The following is a 23,979-nucleotide window of genomic DNA, read 5'->3' as shown; positions in this document are numbered from 1 at the left end:
TAAGCTATATGATAGAAAATAATTTTAGAGTAATTTTCTTTGGAACAATGTGAATGGATTTGTGTCTATTTTCATTTTTATTTGGGATATATTACTTACCACAATTAATATTAATTAAACCTCAACCCTGGTTGAAATTTGAAAAAATAATTTTATTTTCACAAAGTGTTTGCATCATATCAGTTTCATAGACACAGGGGAGACCATGGTTGTTTTATAAAGAAAATTTCATTAAATTGGAATAAAATTGCTCGAAGATCTGAAAAGACAATCTTGGGAAGCTAGGCAGCCAGTAACAGTTGAACAAAGTAAAAGGAGGCAAAAACATCTAGAAAAAAAGGGGGAGGGAAAGGCAGATATTTATAGAATGTTTACATTTTGTCTGCCACCATTCTGAACACTTTGCAAGTATTGATTCACTTCCATAAAAAGTCTAAAATTTAGGTGTTACAATCCACAGTTTTTGGAGAAAGTCCTTACAGCAGAAAAAAGGCCAAGGTCACGTGACATGAGTGCATTCTCTAGAGAGGAAAGTGAAGAGCCTAGAAACGCTGCGAGAACCCAGGCTTTTGGGGTGAGAGGCTGTGGGAATCGTGCTTTGTTTCCCGGGTTATATATTCATTATACCCTAAAGCTCCACATTTAGGCAGACAGAGCTCTTAATTGCTGCTCTTAACCAATGATTCTGTAGCATTAGAAGCAAGGGGCTGGAGAGGAACAGAAACGGGAAAAAAAAAAAAAAATGAAGTTAGGACCGTGCTGTTGCTTTCATTTTTGTTTTTTAGGACAGGAGCCAGTTTATCTCCATTCAGACGCCCACTCTGTCACATCAGATGATCCTGCCTCGTCTTTCCACGCTTGTCAGTTCTTCTCCATGCAAGTTTTCACCGAGGTGAGAACCAAATATTTTCCAAAAACTAAACCTGGAAACTACCTGGAAATGAGAACAACAGATTAGCATCTTAGAAATTATGAGTGACCTTGCATCTAATGAACCTTGTTTTGTCTGCTCATCCTATGCAAAATGTGCCTCAGACAAATCTCATGACTCTTAAGGTCAGTGAAAATTTTATAGATAATTTCAGGTTGTATTCAAATATACTAAGCTAATGAAGAGCCCAACAGGACTGATATCTTAGTGAGTAATAAGGGACGCACTAAAACCTTATGTATCATTTCACAAAAAATCAGTGCAATAGTTGTTTTATACACACACGCATGCGCGTGCACACACACACACACTTACATAAGCACAGTGGTAATGAAATTAAGAATTTTCAGTGGCAGGGTTATAGGTCAGCGACACAGCACCTGCTTGCTAAGTATGAGGTCTCGAGTTCAATTCCTGATACCAAAAAAGCAGGGGGGGGGGGTTCAGAAAAAAAGTTTTTTGATTTTTGGGCTTTTGTGGGTTTTTTTGGTTGTTCCTTTGTTTTGTTTTGTTTCCGGCTGAAGAGATAATACTTTGGAAAAAACTGAAAGATAACACATAAAAAGCAGCCGGTCATGAGATTCTCTGGCCACCCCCAGTGAGGAGCAGACTTGGTAACAGCGAAGGTGAGGCTGCTTGCCCAGGGCCCTGCGGCTGTTGCACTGGGCTTTCCCGATGGCCAGGCAGGCTTCATCGCTGCTTCTCACTGACCAAAGTGCATCCCGAAGAAATCATGAGCTTCTCTGAAAACTGTCCTAGCTGTGATTGAAACTTCTTTTTTCCAGTATTCTTATTAAAGATTACATATTACCAATTGAAAATTCCTTGGATTTTTACTTTTTTTCTTTTGCCTTTCTTCATCTTTCTGTTTTAATACACACCCTTGATTTCTCACACATTAGACTAGACACACCAAATGGATACACACTGTCAACTTTTTAAATAGGTACTCTAGATGACTCCACTTTATAAGACATAAAATCTGAATACAGAGCACCTCGAAAGACTTACACATAATTTACAAAAGTCCTTTCTAGCCCTCATGCTCAAGTTTAAGTATATGAGTTTATAGATTGCTTTTTTATATTAGATTACTATATTAAATTTAGACATGCTATGCACAGATAGCTATTTTGAATGTCCAATAGCATTTCTATGAAAGTTTCAATATTAAAAATAATATTATGCAGTTTTTGTCCTCAGAATAACTTGCATAAGTCAATTTAGCCTCCAGATGTAAAACAGCATCAGAGGGTACATATATCACATGTAAAACCAACTCTGCTGAAAGGAACTAATCAGACTTCACTTCTCTCAACCATATAATAGACTGAATTTCTATTTGCTGAATCTCCATAAATTTTTGTTTGCTCAATCCCCATGCTTTCTGTATGTTCTTTTCACATAGAATCAATACTGAAGATGCTGTGGGGAACAGATCTATGTCCCTTCTGTCTGCCTGTTGAAATTCTTTTGGAAGATGAAACAAAGAAATAAGGAAACAAATTAGTAAATTACAGAACAATGCAATTACAATGACAAAATACGAATTTAATTCTAATACAAATATGATGATATTGAGTTTTTCTAAACAAGAGTGTTCTACCTTGAATTACTGTATACATGTGTGTGAGAGAGAGACACGAGACAGAGAACAAAGATTTGTTTAAGAATTAGCTCAGGCAGTTAGAGAATGAGAAGTTTCAAGGCATGTCCTCAGTGAACTGAAGAACCAGGAAGCTGACTGTACACTTCAGGCTGAGTCTGAAGACCTGAGGTCCACCAGCGCCAAAGATACTAACACTCAGTTCCTGGCCAAAAGTCCAAGAAACACAAGTTTCCATGTCCAAGGATAGAGGACAACTATCCGAACTCAAAAAAGAGAGAGATGATTCTTTTCTTTCTCTCTTTTCTTTTTTTTCTTGCTCTGTAAGCACTGTAAGCAATTTGGCTAATGTCCACCCATATTGCTGAAAGTGGGTCTCTACTAGGTCTATCATATAGATCTGCATATTATATGCAAATCTCTTCTAGAAATACTGTCACAGATATACTCATAAAGAATGTCTTATCAGAGTTTAGGGTATCACTTAACCCCATCTAGTTGAGGTAAAATTAACCATCACACTGTTTTCAGCATCATAAAAATCTATTTTTAGAAAAGATGAAAAAACAAGCTACAGACTGGGCAAAAATATTTGTAAATTCAAATTCACACGTGTAGATGTAGTTATATTAAAAACAGAAACTTTAAAAATGTGAGGAGAGGAGAAACTGAGAATTTGTGTTTTTGAGGATTAGGCAAGTTTAAATGCTAGAGGAAGACAAACTGAGTTCTCTTTTAGTGAAAATTGACTTGAAATACTAATGAAAAATTCCAATTAAGATTTCAGAAATATTTGAGAAAGAGAATTTAGTTACAAGCTATCTAGATATTTTTATTAAGAATTATCATTTTTACAGAAAAGAAAATGTCACCACCTTGTATAGGCTATAGTTCACTTTTTATATAGTTTCTGATTTTATTAAATACTTTATTACTGATACAGGACATGATTTAAAGAGAAAGCTGTATATTAGTCTTCTTTCAATAAAATGTCTAATTTTATATCATCATTCACTATTTAAAAATCATATTTTCCATTTATCGTTATTCAAACCTTAGTACATTTTCTTATTTCAACTGTTTTCTATCTTCATATCTAAAGCAAACCAAAGAATTTTAATATATGGATATTAACTGTCTATTGCCTATATTCCTATCTAATTCATTTATTCTTAAGATACCCTTGGATTCTGGAAAAATTTCTAATCCAAGTAAACAAACCAAACAGGTGGTCAGAATTAAATCTATTAATATGCCTTTTTTTCTCATTGTACACTAAACTCACTTCACATATACAGGTAAGATATAATTATCATTTAGGAAAATTCTCAGTAAAAGCAATAATCACATAATGTTATTGTGTGTACCAAAATAGTTTCATGGTAGGAGACATTTTCCAGGAAAAGGTTTATGTTGTTTTTGTTTTATTTTATTCACTTGTTTTCTTAAACTAGTATTTACATTTTCTTTCCTAGAGTAAATATGACATTTTACTCCTTTAAATAATAGTAGTTTTAGGAATTGAATAAAAAGTGGAAAAAGGCTTATTTTGCCATGAATGAGAACCAGAAGTTTAGATTCTGAACATAACAGAAAAGAAAATAATCACAAAGAAAGTGATTGAGACTTTTCTGAGTCCTCATAAAGACTGATACTGTTTTCAGCTTACACTTTTTTTTATGTAAAACCACACGACATAATTAAGTCAGCATATCAGAGTAACAGCTGCTTTGCAATAGTTGCATTCTACTCTGTTCTAGTAGATCTCTAGATCCCTAAAAGACTATTTTGCTTTCTGATTGATTAAATCGATATGTACATTGCATTCAATGCTCCTTTTGCTCTGGAGATTTTGAGTAGGTGGTAAAATAACCATGTACTTTATCCTTCAGCCTGAATCCATTTGGAAATTGAAGGAATGCCTTGATAACCACCCAAGGACTTTGGGCATAAACCCAGCTTTCTCAACCAAACTAGGACTTGTAGGAAAATAACTATGTATGTTCTTCTTCATTGTTTTAGAGCCATAAATGTTAAACAGACATCATACTTTAGAGCATTCTGTAAACTTCTCTACGCAAGCAAATATATTAGTTCTGAATAAATATTTCCAAAATTTTCATTATGATAGATCATTAAATCAAAGTTAAAATAGAAGAGAAAGACAGTTGGGTATGCTTGTTTTTCTAAGCAATATTATTTTATTTTCCATATATATATATATATATATATATATATATATAGAGAGAGAGAGAGAGAGAGAGAGAGAGAGGCAGAGAGACAGACAGAGAGCTCAGAGTCACATAGAGAAAAAGAGCTGAGTCAGAAACCCAGTTTTAGTTTCCCCTATGCCAGTTTCATCTGTGAACTTTATTTTTGTACCTATTTCTTCTATTTACATACATAGTGGAAAACATATATACTGTTTCATAGAAATTTTCTGAAGTTGAAATAGTCTTGAGAAAGCAACTTAAATACAATGTAAAACATGTCTACACACACAGTGTATTTATTAGATATTAATTGAAACACTTTGAAGTCACATAGTGTGCATTGTGATTTTTCACTTCACAAATCCCTGAGTTTTATGCCAGGTGAAATCCTGGGAAGCAGCCTCATTTAAATAACAGAAATCTGGGGACAATTTTTTCTTAGTGAGAAATTCCTCAACTGAATATTCCCGATATATAAAAGCATAGGAGAATCCTTCAAAGTGATGTTTCTCTTTTTTTAAGCATTTTTAGGCAAAAGAAGTTTACAAAATATTTTGGTAATAAAATATATAATGTGGTATTTATGATATATTTTATAAAATGTATCAAAAACAGTTTGATGGTCTTATGGGTTTTATCTTCTTATTATCAAGGAGTTAAACAAATTTGATTTAATTCTACATACTTAGGTAATTAACTAATTTTTGCTCCTTTTTCTGTAACACTTATTTGGAATTTCCTCCCACCCCATCCCCGTTTGAGAGAGAGTTTCACTGGCCTTGAACTCACAGCAATTCTCCGGCCTCAGCCTAATGACTGCTAGAATTACAGGTGTGCACCACCATGCTTAGCAGAATTTCCATTTTTAGAACTACTACATTTTGTAAAATCGTTTACCTTTTTTTGTGGGGGGAGAGAGCTGCCCATGGTTTTGGAAAGAAAAATGAAGGTGAAAAAGGAAATTGCCAACTTGTTAAAATTCAAACTCATTAGCAACAAAATGTTGGTATCCAAATACAGCAATATTACATGTACCAAGCATCTCAATAAATAAAATTTTCTCCCAAGTTCTCTGAATGCTATTTTAAAGGGCTATATTGGTCTTTTATCACCATGGTTACTAAAATAATAAAAACTATTAAGTAAATTTCAATTTTTCTCCCATTATAAATTTCTTAATACTAACTACCATTGATTGCATAAGCAGCTACATATTTGGGAGAATCATGTGGCTCTTGAAATGAGGATAAATATAAGTTCCATTGAAACCTTGTTCTGAGCATTTCTTTGTTAGACTTCAGCTTTCCCAATAGCAGATATTCCTAAACTGGGGGGAGTGAAGAACTGAAACAAAAGGCAACGTTATTTGTATAGATTTCAATGTTTTTCTTTTCTTTTGACCTCTAGCATATTCTAAGATTTGTAAATACTGTTAGTTTCTGTTGAGTTTTTCTTTACAAAACATTAAACTTTGAAACTACATATATGGTTTAAGTTAAAAATCAAGTCAGCAAAGTAAAGATCTGTCGCACCAGGCATGGTGGCCCATGGCTGTAATTTCAGCACTTGGAAAGCCAAGGCAGGAGGATCTTTGCAAGTTCAAGACCATCGTGAGCTACAAAATGAGCTCAAGGTTAATCCAAACTGTATAGTGAGACACTGTTCAGAAAAAGACACACACACACACACACACACACACACACACACACATTGTAAAAGAAAAGATCTATCTAGAGATAGACACTATAGGTATGTAGATACAATGTCCATAAATGGACATTGGTATACAAGTGGAGCTCTGTAAAATTATATGCCATCACCCAATCCAAAAGACCCACACATTACGTAAATATCACTAGCCTGAGCCTTTGTTAAAGTGGCAACTGTTTTTCATATCCAAGTATCTTTTATTCAGTACCTCATTAGGCTCCATTAGTCAAAAACTGAGATACATGATCCCTGGATTAAGAAAACTAATATAACTTGCATAAAGGTGAATTTAGGGACTTTTTTTCTAGGCTTTCTCCTGAGACATACCTATCTTTAAAACAGTGCTTTCAACCAAGGACAGATCTAAAGAGATTTTAGCTACCGTCACACGGAATTGAGTACGGGAGGAGTACTTACCACTGGTGGTATGGGAAGACACCACAGAACATCCTACAATAAATACAGTAGGTTTCACAACAAAGAATAAACTGACTTATAAAGTAAGCAGTGTCAATGTTGAAAAATCAGGATTTAGATCAAAGATAACGGATTTCAGTACTAAGTTTGCTGTAATCAGTGGTAGCTGGTTGAAGTGTTTTTCCTCATTTATTTTGTTTCTCCAGAAAAATTTGAGGCTATTTCCAGTCATAAGAGAAATAATGTTGATATTTCCCTGATCTCTGACATAGATGCATAAACACAAGACATTAAATTTTCTATTTGTATTTTAGATTCTGTAACCTTGGAATTCCAAATTGTTTGCCTGGTATATCAGATGGATAATAATGTAAAAATCTTATTTAAAGTTTTTCTTCATTGTCTCTAATTACATTTACTTCTTATTTCTTTTGGCAAAATAGAAGATAACTCAAGACTGGGTCAAGCAAGTATAGAATTCTTTTGAGTTCAAAAGTATTTCCTCTGAGAACCTATAGTAGTACCTATTTCCCCTTCTCAGGTGTCATTGACATGCATTTATGAATACCTAAAATTCTATCTCCTTGTTCACTGATAATGTTAACAACTGAAATTGTATATTTGAATTTTAACAGAAGATTACTAGGATCAATGCTTTGTTTTACATATATGTATTTTTATGTATATACCCATATTCACTTATGACAGAAAACAAGATAAAAATGAACATTAACATAGTCAAGATTAACCATTTCTAAAATATATCTTCTAGATACATGAGTTAAGACATGAAACTATACGCATAATTTCTTTACCAAATCATAGACCAGAAGATATTCAAAACCACTCAAAAAAAAATGTTTGATTGTGATGTCCAAAATCTAATACATTTGCCTTCCTAACGGCAGAAGCAACAAAAACATGTTTTGTAGAGAATGAGGTGGTAATTATCATCAACTTTTATGTTTAACAGTGATAGGATGTTATTACAGCCATCATATCTACTAGTGTCTTATAATCAAATTTAAACATAGTCTTGGAGTAGCAGAGCCCAGCTCTGTGATTTAGTGACAAGAAAAAATAGCACATTTCATGAAAGATTCTAAACATTCCAAAGGAGAAAAACAAAGTCACTTACACAAAGACCCAGTTAACACTTAGTGCCCCACCTTAGATTTTTCTCCCTGTGCTTAATGCTCTCCATCCCAAAAACTGGTTAGTATCTTTCCATGATAAGCATTTTGTTTTTCTCCTCAGAATTTGTCAGTGTTATCTTGTCTCTTGGCTGTCAGACTAATGCAGAAATACCCATGATGGCCAATAAGGCCATGCACAATTCAGCCGTTCACCTGTTCCCTGACTTTACCCATATCTTGCTTCTTCTGTTTTAGCGTCATTGGCCTAAACAGATAAAGTGGCCCTAACACAGGGATTTTTTCAATTAGCTATTTGTTCTGCTTAATAATCTCTTTTGGGGTTGGGGATTTAGCTCAGCGGCATAAGCACCTGCCTTGCAAGCGCGTAGCCATGAATTCGTCCCCGATACCAAAAAAAAGGAAATCTCTTTCACTGCATTTCTGCATAATTTGATCCTTAAATTGTTCACTATCCTTGTGCAAAAAGTCACTTTAGTCATTTAAAGTGCAGCTGTTCTATCCCAGGCTTCACCAGACACTGGCCGTGCCCGGTCCTCCTTTCTAACCTCATTTTTTCTCCAAAAGATTGCTTTGTTGTCACTGTTATTCTTTTTCTTAATTTGTCTGAATAATTTGTCTGAATAAATTGTGCATTAGCTGGAACATTTTTACCTTATATATTTTTAAACTGTTGCATATAATGTACTTAAACACCATATTATCAATGCATGAATGATACAAACTCAAAAGATCTAAAGCTATTAATTATAAATCATGGAAGCTGCCATTTTAATTTTCTTTACTGAGCATAAATTCTCCCAGAAATGCAGACTGCTTTGTGTGTGTGTGTGTGTGTGTGTGTGTGTGTGTGTGTGTCTTTAGTTGAAATATAGAATACAATTCAACCAGTTGCAAAAATCAGATCACAGTAAAACATTAATGACTTTGCTTTTATTAGCTTGCTTCTCCCCTTTGAATTACTTTTAAATTATTAAAGGGACACTATGAGATCACGTACACTCTTAGGGTTCCGCTCCTTGCACAGTACCTGGTTCCTACTGGATTATCAGTAAATGTCAGTTAAATTAAAGAATGACTGATTTAATAACAGTCAGTAGTTAGAATTAGTAACAGAATAGTTTCTAAATTCATCTTTTAAAATATGCACCTTACAGTTTCTTTTGTGTGTGTTTATTCATCAATTTTCCAGTTGCTGAGATGAAACAACTGATACTTGCAACTTAAGAAGCAGAAGTTTCTTTTGGCTCAGGGTTTCAGAGGTTGGAGATTGCCAGCTATCTCCAAAGCAGACGCGTCATGTGATAAGGATATTGTAGAGCAAGCTGCTCACTTCATGGCAGTTGAGAAGCAGAGTACAGGGAAAGAGGGCCAGCAGAGACGTGTCTCCTGTGGTACTGTGCACACCCCCAGGGACTCACTTCTTCCAAGCAGGCTTTGCTTCTTAAATGCACATTCAGCTGTAAACATCAGTGGATTAATTCAGTTATGGCTGTAGCATCTCTATGACCAAATCACCTCTCCAGGAGTCTCTTAACCAGGAAAACTGACAGTTTAGAGTAATTGACCCAGTATCTTTCTATATAGCTCCAAAAATACATAAAAATTTTAAAATAGCTAGTCTCTATAAATAATCTTTCATTTTGAAGGCATACTGATGAGCTCTCTCACATTCCAGTTCAATTCTTACTTTACAGTGATATCCACAGGAAGACAATCTTTCATTTTAACTGTAATTTAAAGCCCATATTAGGAAATCTCTCTTTATCACAAGTATAAAATCTATACAATTTTTAGAATGACATGTGTTTCACTGACAGATTATGCGAGTACATTTCAGGTCTTCTGAATTCAGTCACTCATGTTTTAAATAAAATTCTATGCCAAAAAAAAAAAAAAAAAGAAAAGCCAGACTTTCTCTCAGCCTTAAAATTTTAAAAACACATTCAACAAAGTTTAAATTTGGAATTGTATGCTCTGAGTCGGAGACCAAATTAAGTTTTTACATTTTGCTCTAATCTTCTGTCGTATAAGCTTTATTAGTTTTCCAGGACCGCTATAACAAAGTACCAAAAACCAGGTGGTTTTCAGTGACAGTAACATTCTGCCATGCAGCTACAAATGTCCAAAATCAAACTGTCAGCAATGTCATGTTGCTTCCAAATGTGTGAGGAAGAATCTGTCTTTTCCACTTTCCTGATGGTTTACTGGTCGCTGTAGGCACTCCTTGGCCTGCAGCTGCATCACCCTAGTCTCTACTCTTGGCTGTTTCTTGGCGTTTTCCCATGATTGTCTATGTATTTTTCCCTGAAGATGTTAATCGTATGGGATAACAAACCTCTCCTATTCTAGTGTCACCTCTTCCTAACTAACTGCATATACAATGACCCCATTTATAAAAGTTCACATTCAGAAACACTGGGGATTGAGGCTTCAACACATCCTTTTTGGGGGACAAAATTCTATCTATAATAAAAGCAATTTTACCTTAAGAGGGTAAAAACTGTAACAGCCTCTTGCTTTTCTTGGGAAAAGCAAAATGACATTGTACCCTGGGAAGTAACAGGATGTAGTGACTGAGAGTAAGGACCCTAGTAGAACCACTGCACTGATTCTTAAAAGAGAAAAGTCTGCTAACAAAGGACGAGGAAGATATTCCAATGGTTAAGTCACATAGTTCCAAACTTTATTAAGCCTGAAAAAGAAAATAAAATGGAAATATACAGTAGAGAAAGCTGCCCAGGTCTACTTTATAATCAAACGATCAAGGTGATCATCTGCAGTAATGAGCCACTTTGAGATCACACACTGTGCTTTGATGAGATTAGAGGGATACTTTTCAACCTAAAATCCCACAGCTGCACCCTTATCATGTTAAGGGTGTTCAACAAAATACCTGACCTGCGCTTCTCAAAAATCTCAGTCTTCTGTGGCTGAGATCTGGTCATGTATTGGCAACTAAAGAGGGAAGTCATCAAAATACAGCCTGGTAACCTACTCCAATCCCAAACAGAAAAAGAACATTAATGGAAAATAGACAAAGTCTGAATGAACCCTGAAGATAGGACCAATGTAATTTCTTAAATTTCATGATTATATAAAATGCAAATGTTAGGAGTAGAAGAGTAAAAATGATAAAGGAACTCTTATTTTTATCACTCATCTGAAAATCAAAAAGCATTTCCAAATAAGTATGAAAATAGATGAGGAATGGAGTCACATATTGTTCCCCTTCCCAACTGTCTTAGTTACTTTTTACTCGTCACTGAGACAAAATACCTGAAGCCCAAAGTTGGCGAAGGAAAGGTTTATTTCTTACAGTTTTTGGAGGTTTCAGTCCACACTCAGTTGGCTCCAAGGCAGGTGGGCATGGCTGGGCTGCAGTTCATGGCGGCTGCAAACAGCAAGCAGGAACCAGCAAAGAGCAAGACACACCTTCTTCATGCCATTACATCACATTCTGGCTCCACCTCTATGTGGGTGGAGCACTGACATCATCAATCCAAGCACTAGACAATGAACCAATCACAAATACACAATGCAAACTCATGAGGCCTGGGGGACACAGACATAAACCATGACACCAACCAACTCCACACCACTGGATTCTGCACTCTGAGCAAGCACCCCCCCACCCCCGACTCTGATCTGGCTCTGATCTGACTCTGTGTTTCCTTCCCCTTTGGCCTATAGCTTCTGAGCTGGCTGCTGACCAGCTGACAGGCTGCCTGTAGACAGGCTCAACACCTGGAGACAGAAAGTAAACTAGGAGACTCGGGAGATCTAAGGAAAAATCACAGACCTGGCCAGCAGAACTGGCCACCCAGGAAAACCACAACAGTTGGAAACTACAAAACAGCATGGGGTTTTACTTCAAAAGTGACTTCTTCATGCAGGATAGAGATGGAAGATAAACCCAGCGAGATGCATGCCATATTTTCAGAAAGTGTTGAGTCAGGGGGTCTTTGTTTTGCTTTGTGTTTTTGAGGTAAGTTCTCACTATGCAGCTCAGGCTGGCCCTGAACTCATTTTATAGTCCAGGCTAGCCTCAAATTCACTGTAATCCCCCTGCCTCAGCCTTCTGAGTGCTAGGGTTACAGTTGTGCACCACCATGCCTGGCTTCAGGGGCCATTTTAGGAAGAAGTTATTGTGTAGGACAAAATTACAGAATGAGTTTACTTCAGGATTTCCACTGTTACACTCCCACAGTGACTCAGTGAGACATGGCGAGAAATCATTGCAGAGAGGGTATGGACTACCCACAGACACCCGGAGAAGTTTAAGCTCAAACCAGAAGGGACACACTCATTCTCAGTAATAAGAAAACAGGCCCGGAGAATGTGGCTTTCAGAGGTGGCCAGGCCTGAAAGCACTGGTTAAAGTACAGCAGTTTGCATGAATCCCCACCCCACTGCCCACATGCAGTGGACACCAATGAGTTGCCTGACTTTTTTTCCCAACTGCCACATGTAAGCAAATACACACCTCAGGTGGGATGGTTGCCACAGTTGGGTACAGAGATAACAGGGCATCTGGAACAAATCCACAGGTGCAAAGACAGACAGCAAAAACTGTGATTTGCTGCATTCCGAGACTGCACATCCTGGAGAGAAACCTTTCAATTAAAGATACAGGAAAATGGGGGTGGTGGGAGAATGCAGGAGTTTTCTTTTCCTTCACTAATCATACGGGAAGGTTGGTGTTTTGTTTTGTTTTGTTTTCTCTCCTTTTAATTTTTTTTCTTCTTTTCCTTTACTTTGATCTGTATTTTTTTCTTCTTTGTTTCCTTGTGTTACTCTTATTAATGCTATTAATTTTCTTTTACTACTCAATAAGGTCCTTTATACTACTTCTCATTTTCCCTTAATTTTTCAAATTTAAATTTTTTTTAATTCTTTTATTCCTATACTTTTACTAAAATATCCATTAAGGTTTATGAATATTTACATAGTTAACTGACAAAGAATATTCAATTGTTAGTCAAAGTATAGGTATCACATTTAGTTTATATTTACTATATGCCCGTATTTGCTTTCTCTTAATATTTGTACTATAATTATAAATCTGTTTTCTATACTTAAGGATGGGTACACTACTGCTTCTTAGGGCATTATTGACCTCTAGTTTGCTTTTAATTATCTATTTTTGTTGCTTATTTATTTATTTGTCAAGGCAGCATAGGTTTGCTATTACAATGGTACCTCAGCTTGAAAAATTAATTTTTCCATGAGTCTGATCACAAACCAAATCGGATGAGGACTGAGTCAAATTTCCCCATAAGGTTAATACTGAATCTGGCCACTGACATTGATTTTGTTCTCATCCAATTCAGTTTCCAAGTAGAATAGTGCAGAGAATTAAGTTTGTGAAGTGAGGTACCACTAAAATTGGTTTTTCTTTGTATGCCAAAATATGGGTTGCCTTTGTGTCATTTACAATACTCCAGTCCATTCTGAATATTCTGAGTGCTAGGCAAATAAGCTGTACCATCTCTCCCAAATAAAAGCAGGAGGTCAGACCATGAGACAGAGACAAAGGTCTATAGTTATACACCTCCAGAGGGCTTCACTGAAAAGCACACTAATTAAAGAAGTCTTCATACTAGCAACAAACTCTTCCACAATAATCAACCTGCAAACCTCAGCACAAAAACAGCAACAACAAAAACAGGAGATGACAAGGCAAAAAAATGCCTCTAAAACTCCCAACTCCCCAAAAGCTGATCCAGGGGCATCGAAGGTAAGAAATCAAAAGTCAAAGAACTGAATTCAAAAGTGTATGGAAGAGATTAAACAAGAAAGAGAATCAATAAAAGGCTTGGTTACCTCGAAGAAGATATAAATTAATAGAAAATGTTCCCAATAAAATGATCAGTGAAATGAAAGTAGAAGTCAGTGACAAACTATGAAAATTATGCAAAAGAGTTAAACAGTACAATCTTGAATAATTAATGGGTCACAGAAGAAATAGCCTAATGATGTACCTCAATGCCTTACAAAAACAAGAATAATTCATATATAAATCTAGAACCAGAAAGGGTATTATAAACATCAAAGCAGAAATTAAAATTGAGATTAAACAATACCAAAAATCTCTAAAGTGAAGAGTTGATTCTTTGATTGAATGAAAAATTACACGAACTATGAGCTAATATTAATAAAAAAGGAAACAAAAGACAAAAATCAATGTAATTAGAAATTTTAAAATGTGAAGTCACAATGAATACCACTGAAATTCAGAAGCTCAACAAGTACTTCAAAAATCTGTACTCCAATAAATTGGAGAATTCAGAAGAAGTGGATGGTTTCCTACATACCTATGAATTAGCAAAACTGAACTAAAAAGACATAAAAACCCTGAATATGCCAACAACAGGCAGTGAAGTTGAAGTAACAGTAAAAAATCTACCAATTAAGAAAAGTCCAGGTGCCATGAATTCACTGCTGAATTCTACAAGAACATCAGGGAAAACCTAACAAAGTGCTGGTCAATGAAACTGAAAATGACAGAGTACTCTTAAAGGTACTCCTGGAACACAGAACTACTTTGATTCTAATACTAGACAATGATCCAAAAAAACTAAACACTTTAATGAACCTATAAACAATAATTTTAAACAAGATTCTGGCAACCAGAATGCAACAGATCATCAACAGATCACACACCATAACTAGTAAAGTTCATCCCCAGAATGCAAGGATAGTTCATCATATGCAAATCAATAAATGTAATGTATCATATAAAAAGATACAAGGACAAAACCCACATGATCACCTCAATACACTTAGAAAAAGCCTTTGATAAAATCCACTCATGATATAAACATAATTATTATTAAAGAAAATACATATGAAAGGATCTTATATCAATCTGATAAAAAGTCATTTATAACAAAAGTTCTGCTGACATCCTATCAAAGGAAGAAAAATTGAAATCTTCCCTCTAAAATCAAAAACAAGACAAGGATGTCCACTATAACTATTTCTGCTCAACATAGTACTTAAAAAACTAACCAAATGAATCAGACATAAGTAACAAAAGGAATATAGGTAGCAAAGGAAGAAGCCAAATTATCATTAGTTGCAGGTAACATAATCTGCTACATAGAAGACTCTAAGCATTTTGCCAAAACATTCTTAGAATATCCAGATTCAGCAGTGTACTGGGATAAAAGACTAACACACAAAAAGCAATAGCATTCCTATATACCCATAAAGAACTCATTAAGAAAGAAATTAGAAAAACAATACCATTCACAACAGGAACAAGAAAATTTAAATATTTAGCAAATAACCTGACCAAGGAAGTGAAAGACCTGTACAACAAAAAGTATCCTGAAAAGAAGATATAACATCAGAAAATGGAAAGGTGTCCCTTATTCCTGGATACATGGTGCCAATATTTGAAAATGGCTATACTTCCAAAACAGATATACAGATTTAGTGCAATCCCAAAAAATTGCCAGAGAAAACAATCCTGAAATTCATATGGAACCAAAAGAGACCCAAAAAAGCAATCCTGAGAAATAAGAACAGAGCAGGAAGTATTCATAATCTCACATTTCAGGTTATATTACAAAGCTACCTTAAGAAAAATTGCATAATTTGGCACAAAAACAGATTTGGGAATCAATGAAAAAAATAGAGGACCCAGAAACAATCCCAGCACAATCAGATACCTGATCTTTAAAGGACCCAAAATATATTCAGGAGAAAAGATAACTTCTTAATGAATGAGTGCTGAAAAAGTTGGCTCTCCCTATGCTGAAGATTGAACTACAACCTCTCATCCTACACTAAACTAAAATCAAAATGGATCAAAGATCTAAATGTCAAAACAGAAGCATTTAACCTTCTGGAAGTTAAAATAGATAAAACTCTTAAAGACATAGGCATAGGACGAGAAAATGGCAGCTAACTAGAGGATCGGGCGGAGAGTCTCTCCGGAGAAATCATATTAAAAGCTAGAATATCACAACATGGAGAGGGCCAGACAAATGGATAATGATTCGTATTAACCAAGACAGTGCAGCTGGAGGATTTAAAGTCGTGCTGAGACTGTGAAGGCTGAAAACGGGAAGATGCAAATCCCGCGCCTTTAAATCAACAGTTTAACCCATGGACGCAACAGGAAAAGCTGTGTTGGCTTTTGACTGCCCAGCTACACCAGAGGAGATTGTGAAAGACTCTCGAGCTCCAAAGCCAAACGCTGCTCCGCACTGTGCTGGGAGGGCACGCCGCGCGGGTTTCTGACCCTTCCACACCGTACCGGGAGTGCACGCAGCGCGGATTTTTGACTGCTCCGCGCCGCAAGTGCACGCCGCGCGGGTTTCCGACAGTTCTGCACTGAGCCGGGGCTGCACGCAGCGCGGATTTCTGACCCCTCCACGCCATACAGGGAGTGCACGCAGCGCGGATTTCTGACTGCTCCGCACCGTGCCGCAAGTGCACACCGCGCGGGTTTCCGACGGTTCCGCACTGAGCCGGGAGTGCACGCAGCGCGGATTCCTGACCACTCTGCACTGTACCAGGTGCTGCGCGAATTTCTGACCGTTCTGTGCTGTACCGGGAGTGCACGCTGCGTGGATCTCTGACCGATCCGCGCTCTGCCGGGAATGTGGGAAAGGTGGGCGGCGTGGACCCTGGTGAGTACTGGAGACCCTGCGACTGCCAGGGTTGGCCAGAGAACATCTTGGAACGGGACAGTGCCCGCCACCACGGGAACATCAATAACACAGAGTCTGGTGGCAGCCATTTTACAGTTGGGCAGAACCTACAGCTCAGTGGCGTCACTGAGCCCCCTGTAGGGAGGGCTAGTGGAAGGCATCTTGGAATTGGGCAGAGCCTGAGTACGTGTTGGCTTCAGCCTCATCCAGAGAACTGGTGGGAGACATCTTGAGTTTGGGCAGTTCTGCTGTGCTGGTGCTCCTGACACAGAGAGGTCTGGAAGAGAACAGCTGAGATTTGGGCAGGACCCTGTGCCATAGTGACATTAGTCAGCTGCTTCTGGTACAAAGAGAACTGGCAGGAGATACTGGGGCTAAACCAAGCCTCTGCTTGGGGCCCAATGAGCGGATACAAAATAGTCACAACTCAGTGACAACCAGAAAGCACAGCCTAATTTAGGAACTAACTGGCACAGAGGCTAGAGACTAGCCTGTACCGCCCCTGCATCCCAGTCTACCCCAGATAACAGTAAATTGGGGAGGACAGCAAAAACTCAAGCCAGCACACTTCTGAAAGGCCCTAAGCAATTCGGAGAGGGCCAGAGAACTCCAGGACAGTCTGAAAGAAACCAGAAACATGACAAGAGATAAAAATAAAAAAAAATCTCCAGCTGCCCAACAGGAGAAAATAAGCCCAGGAGAACTAAACACTGAAGAGAACAAGCACAGTAACCATCCACTACTCGACACAGCATCAGCCGAAATTAAAAAGTACCTACATGATCTCATAGAGGAATTTAAAGCTGTACTCCTGATTCAAGTGAGGCACGATATAAAGAGATTAATTAAAGAAATGACAAGCCCCGCCCAAGAGAACACAGATGGAAGAACTGAGGAAATCAGAAAAGAAAGAGAAGCATCTGAAGAAGAATTTAAGCATAACCTAGAATACATGAAACAGATCCAAAGAGAATATCAGGAAACTAAAAACTCCATTGAACATTGGCAAAATGCCTTGACAGAAACTAAAGACAGCCTTCTGAAACTTGAAGAGAGATTTAGGACATATGAACGTGAAAGAAAAAGCCTCTTAAAAATAACAAGGAACCAGAAAGAAGCAATTCTAAAACTGGAAGATGACAAAAAGATACATAACCTAAGAATAAAGAATGTGAGTGAGGAAGCAGGAACATCCAAAAATGAAATACAAAAAATATTCACAGAGATATTAAAGCAAAATTTCCCATATATAGCAAAAAGAAGTGATATCCAGATAAAAGAAGCATACAGAACACCAGCTACCTACAACCAAAACAGATCTACGCCTAGACATATAATAATCGAGATCCCAGAAATCCACCAAAAAAACAGAATATTAAAAGCAGCCAGAGAAAAGATGCAGGTTACCTATAACGGGAAATCTATCAAAATAACAGCAGACTTATCAACACAAACTCTTAAGTCAAGAAGGGAGTGGGGAGAAATATTCCAAGTCCTGAAAGAAAAAAATATGCAACCAAAGTTCATATATCCAGCAAAACTCTCTCTAAAAATTAATGAAGAAATAAGATACTTTCAAGACAAGGAGGAACTGTGGGAGTTCGTGGCCACCAATCCAACCCTACAGAGAGCGCTGAAGGACATTATAGAGAAAGAGAGGAAGAGATACCAGGATTCCAGCAACAGTGGCAGAGAGGCCTCAGTGAACGGGGCAGACAATGGAATGAGGGAATAAGGTGGACAAATTATAGCAGAAAAGTGGAGTAGCAGACATGAGGCAGGGACGGTAAGCTAGTCTTTAGTATAGACAGCTCTGAAACTATATTTAAAAAAAAAAAGCAGAGGTCATTGCTAATGGTGTATAATGATTTAAAAGACACAGTAGCCCTAGTGCCATATTTAGATTGAATTTAATTTGTTCTGGTCTGTCTGCTCATGTCAGATTTGAGGACACAGACATCTTGACCCAAAAATAGCAGGCTATACCATGGTAACTATCCTTACTTTCCTATTAACTTAAACTGAAATCCTATAATACTTACATTGTCATACTATGACTGATCTTAATTGAATCTGAATCGTAAGTCTATGGGTTGGCCATGGCTGATTTTATTTGAAATTGGTATGCTTGTCAGTATCAACCCTAAAAGTAGAGGCAACTACTCTGAGGATGACAAGTTGTAAAGAATATCCATACTGGTATTAATTAGTAACAGCTTCCAAACCCTACAATGCTGCCAAAGTTAAGTTTTTATAAAAATAGGTGATACTATATTTAACTATAATAAGCCAGTGTGGTGGTCAAATCTATTGAAAATAACAAGAGGAAACATAGTAACTATGGAAGATCATCTATATTGTGGTCTTAAATGTTTTATCCATTGCATGTTTTTCTAGGAAATTGTTTTGCTGTCTTGCTATGACTTGGTATTCCCTATAACACAGAGAGGATAGATATATATGTAGAAATTCACACATGGGTTCTTTTTTTTCTTTTTAATTATTTATGGGAACAGATTATATAATGTAAGATGTAATGAACAGATACTCTGAGGAAGAGACACTAAGAAACCCGAGGCTAATTTAGTAGCATTATGATAGAAATTCTAGCAATACTAATGTTTGCTGATTAGAATGACATTGGACTGGTTTCTTGAGTTCAATTTCAGCACATGTAGAGATGGGGACAGCTATCACAAAGAGTAAGAGAGATGAGTTGGTAGTTACTATTGTCTTCCCTAATTTGGTACTTGAGGACCTAAAAAGTCTTCAATGATTTGATTAGTTCTATAGTATACACTAAGTATATAAGGTGGATGAAGATGGAGACAACTATTTGTAAAAAACTAGAGACAGTTAGATAGACAATCAAGATCTCCAGTGGGCTTCCTATGAAATCTGTATTTCTTTAAATTGTTTTTTTAACTGCTATGTTCTGTTTTGATATGTTTAATCTTACCCTCTTTGAGAAGTAAAACAAATGTGTAGGACTGATAACCATATTACTGAGCTCTTGTTTGATCATAGAGCAGAAGGGTTGGTAGTGTCACTTTATGAATGTCATTCTAAATGCTTTAATTCCATAACATGAACAGCTACTTCTAAGATGACAATGTGTAACTTATCAACCAGCAATTTCTTACCGTTTGTTTTTCTGTAAGTTTGTATCATTTCTACCCTTTTTTAAAATCTCCATATATTCTTTTGTTTCCTTTTCTTTAAATAAAAAATTAAAAAAAATAATAATAATTTAAAAAAAAAAAAAGACATAGGCATAGGCAAGGACTTTCTGAACAGAACCCCAACTGTACAAAAAAATAGCATCAAGAATTAACAAATGCAACCATATAAAATTAAAAAGTTCTTCACAGCAAAGAGAGCAACCAATAAAGTAGAGGCAAACTACAGAATGGAAAAACTGTGCCAGCTATTCTTTGGCAGGGGACTAAAATATAGAATATCAAAGAACTAAAAAAAAAAAATTACACTCCAAAATAAAAAATAATTCAAAATTTGGCAACTTAAAGGAATAAACACTTCTGAAAGGAAAAGAAAAAGTGCTCAATAGATACATGAAAATACGTTCAACATTTCTGGCCATTAGAAAAATGCAAGTTAAAACAACATTGATATTTCATCTTATTCCAGAAAGAATGAGTATCACCATGAAAGCAAAAAGCAACACATAACTTCAGGGCCATGAGGAAAAAGGAATGCTTCTATAATGCTAGTGGCCTAAAAACTGGTAGAGCTACTATAGAAATCAGTATGGAGCTTTAAAGAGAAAAAAAAAGGGTAGAAATAATACAGAATTTCAGAAAAATAAGCAGTAAGAAATCACTAGTTGATAAGTTACGTATTGTCATCTTAGAAATAGTAGCTCAAGTTACAAAATTAAAGCATACAAATTGACATTCAAATAATGACACTGCACCAGTTCTGCTCAATGATCCAACAAGAACTTAGGAATATGGTTATCAGTCCTACACAATTGTTTTTTATCTTAAAGAGGGTAAGATTAAACACACCGAAACAGAACAGAACAGTTCATAAGGAAACAATTTAAAGAACACAAATTTCAAAGCAAGTCCACTGGAGATCTTCACTGTCTATCTTATTGTCTCTAGTTTTCTTCCAAATAGTTGTCCCCATCTTCACACACATTGAATATATACTGAACATTATAGAACTAATCAAATCATTACAGGATGATTAAGGCTTTCTAGGTCTTCAAGACCTGACTTTTGGGGAGTCAATAAGGACTACCACAATATCTCTCATTCTCTTCATAGTAGCTGTCTTTGTCTTTACATATGCTGAAATTGAACATGAGACTAGACTAATTATCACTCTGAACAGTGAATAATAGTATTGCTAGATTTTATGTCATAATGCTACAGAATTAGCATTGGGTTTCTTAGCGTCTCTTCTTCAGAGTATCTGCTCATTACATCATGTATTATATAATTGGTTCCCATAAATAGTTTAGAAATTCTTCCCATGTGTGAATCTCTACATGTATATCTATCCTTTCTGTATCTTAGGGCAAAACAGATCAAAGTAAGACAACAAAACAAATTCCTAGAAAAACATGAAATAAAAAATACATATAAAGCCACAATACTAGGTGATCTACAGTATTTACTATGCTTCCTCTTGTTATTTTCAATAGAATTTTCCACATCATCAGGCATTATATAGTTAAGCACAGCATTGCATAGCTATTTTTATAAAAACACAACTTTGAAGACATTGTAGGACTTGAAAGCAGTTAATAATCAAAACCGGAATGGATGTCTTTTACATCTTGTCGTCTTCAGAGAAGTCGCCTCTACTGTCAGACTTGCTACTATCAAGCACATGAAATTCAAATAAAATCAGTCAAGGCAAAAATAGCGGTCTAACAAACCAGCTTCAAATAAGATCAGTCATAGTAAAACAATGTAAGTAATACAGTGTTTTAGTTTAAGTTAACAGGGAATTAAGGATAGTTACCATGGTATGACCTATTTTTGGGTTAGCTGTCTGTGCCCTCAAATCTCATATGAGTAGACAGACCGGAACAAAATATAATCAAATTAAACAGAGTGATAAGACTACTGTGACTTCTAAATCCTGACACACTTTTAACAATATCCTCTGCCTTCCTTTTTTAGGCAGTTCCTCAACTCTCCCCTTCTCAGGATGTTTTGTATATTTTGGGTCCCACTAGCTCCTTTAGTTTTTAGACTAGGGGGTCAACCTGTTATCTATCTGAGTGTTGCTGAACCTTTTTACTCTTGAGCTTGATCTTGAGCTGTATTCTTTTACTTACCAAAGCCACAAGGTTTTCCTTCCTTCCAGCTGTGTAGTTCTACACTGCACAAAAGTGTCATAACTTTCCAACCTATCTGCGGCTGCTGGACAATTTGCCCCTATTTCTCTCTGGTTTCCTGTCACATATAGCATTGTTTTCTCATCTTTGACTCTCAGTTTATTAACCTTCTTTCAGGTTGAGTATATTTCCTATTCAGAGCATCTCGATGGAACCTGCTTCCTATTCTACTCTGTTTCCTTTTTGTTAGTGTATCAAGGCTATCTATTTTAAAGATTATAGCTTACTGTCTGTGCCTCATATCTGCTATTCTATTTTTCTGCTATGATTTGTCCACTTTACTCCTTCATTCCACTGTCTGCCCTGTTCATTGAGGCCTCTCTGCCACTGTTGCTGGAATTGTGGTATTTTAACCTCTCTCTCTCTGGAATGTCCTTCAGTATTTTTTGTAGGGTTGGGTTGGTGGCCATGAACTCCCACAGTTCCTCCTTGTCTTGGAAATATCTTGTTTCTCCATTATTTTTGAGAGAGAGTTTTTCTGGGTACATCAGTCTTGGTTGGAGGTTGTTTTCTTTCGTGGCTTGGAATATTTCCCCCCAGGCTCTTCTTGATTTGAGAGTTTGTGTTGATAAGTCTGTCATTATTTTGATAGTTTTTCTTTTATTGAGGTTTCTTAAATATATAAAATTAGAAATTCTATCTGACTTATCTATTCCCCTTCTTAATATCTTCAAAAGGGTTTAAGATATCATATTCAATGATACATATTTATAGTAGTACAATTCACAAAAGCTTACTCATGGAAGCAGCCTACCTGTCATCCACACTGGACTGGATACTGGATGGATAAAGAAAATGGGGCATTTATACACAATGGAATATTTCTGCCCCATAAAAAAGAGTACACTTCAGGCATTTGTGGGAAATTTAATGCACCTTGTGACCATAAGGTTAAGTGACATAAATCAGACACACAAGCTTAAACACTTTATATAAAAAATGATAAAATATAGATGAGAGGAAATCGGGAGAAAGAGTTTCACCAAATGGGAAGGGGATCAAGAGAGAGAGGAATGGAGGAGGGAGGAGAAGGGAAGGGATGACAAAGAATTAAAGATTTTACATGCATGCATCAACTAACCACAAAGAATGTAAATGCTATGTACTGCAAATATATACTAATAAAAAAAATAAATATTGCATAGAAGAATGGTACCTACCAGAAAAAAAGAGGATGATGGTGGTACACATGGAGTTTACTTTAATGGATACAGTTTCACTTCCTGAAGATGAAAATTTCTTGAAATGAATAGTGACAATGGTTCCACAACAGTACATTTTTGTACCTAATTCCACTGACCTCTACACTTAAAATGAAAAATGATACTTTATTTTACATATATTTTATGAAAGTAAAAATAGAAGGATAAAAATACATAAATAAATAGAAAAATTTTGCTAAATGCTGTAAAAAGAATCTAAGAAACCCCTCCCAAAAAACTGATTAAAAGAGAAGGATGAAGTTTTTTATCTAGTCTTTTTTTTTTTTTTATTGGTACCAGGGATCGAACACGCAACCACCTGCTTGCAAGGCAGGTGCTTATGCCACTGAGCTAAATCCCCAGCCCCAAGGATGAAGTTTTTAAAACAATGCATTTCAATGCCCTAGAGTTGACCAATAGCAAAGCATTTATTGGGAAGTGTGTACACACAGAAAGCTACTAGGTCTCTGCGTAATAACCATGAGACTCTGCAGTCTCATCTTCCCTCTCCTGACACTCCACCCTCAACTCTACCAGCTCAGTTTTACCTGGCAGCACTGGCTAGGAAAACCAGCAGTCTTGCTGGTAAAAAGTAGAATCTGATCTCGGCCACTGAGTGAAGCCAAATGCCCAGGAGTGTTATAAATGGAAGTAATAATTTCCATAGAACACAGCTGTTAAATAAAACCTACAGTTCTGCTACCTG

The 23,979-nt window shown here is 36.4% G+C and overlaps 1 long non-coding RNA gene across 2 annotated transcripts; it reads right to left on the bottom strand.

Moving 5' to 3' along the window:
• Positions 1–4,808: 4,808 nt before the first annotated feature.
• Positions 4,809–23,446, bottom strand: LOC134473689 (uncharacterized). Of its 2 annotated transcripts, XR_010044073.1 has the most exons (4): positions 23,232–23,446; positions 12,518–12,635; positions 11,351–11,540; positions 4,809–9,491 (listed from the first exon to the last, which is right to left on the bottom strand). It is a non-coding gene; the product is annotated as an uncharacterized LOC134473689 (long non-coding RNA). The 2 variants fall into 2 exon arrangements; XR_010044072.1 differs by lacking the exon at positions 23,232–23,446 and having other exon boundaries at positions 12,518–13,002.
• Between the last annotated feature and the right edge of the window lie 533 nt (positions 23,447–23,979).

This window comes from Cavia porcellus, unplaced genomic scaffold (assembly GCF_034190915.1).
Source record: "Cavia porcellus strain 051 isolate PalLab524CR breed Dunkin Hartley unplaced genomic scaffold, mCavPor4.1 scaffold_2, whole genome shotgun sequence".
In the NCBI taxonomy this organism is placed as follows: domain Eukaryota; kingdom Metazoa; phylum Chordata; class Mammalia; order Rodentia; family Caviidae; genus Cavia; species Cavia porcellus.
The sequence above is the reverse complement of the archived record's forward strand: the minus strand, read 5'-3'. Positions and strand labels throughout refer to the sequence as shown.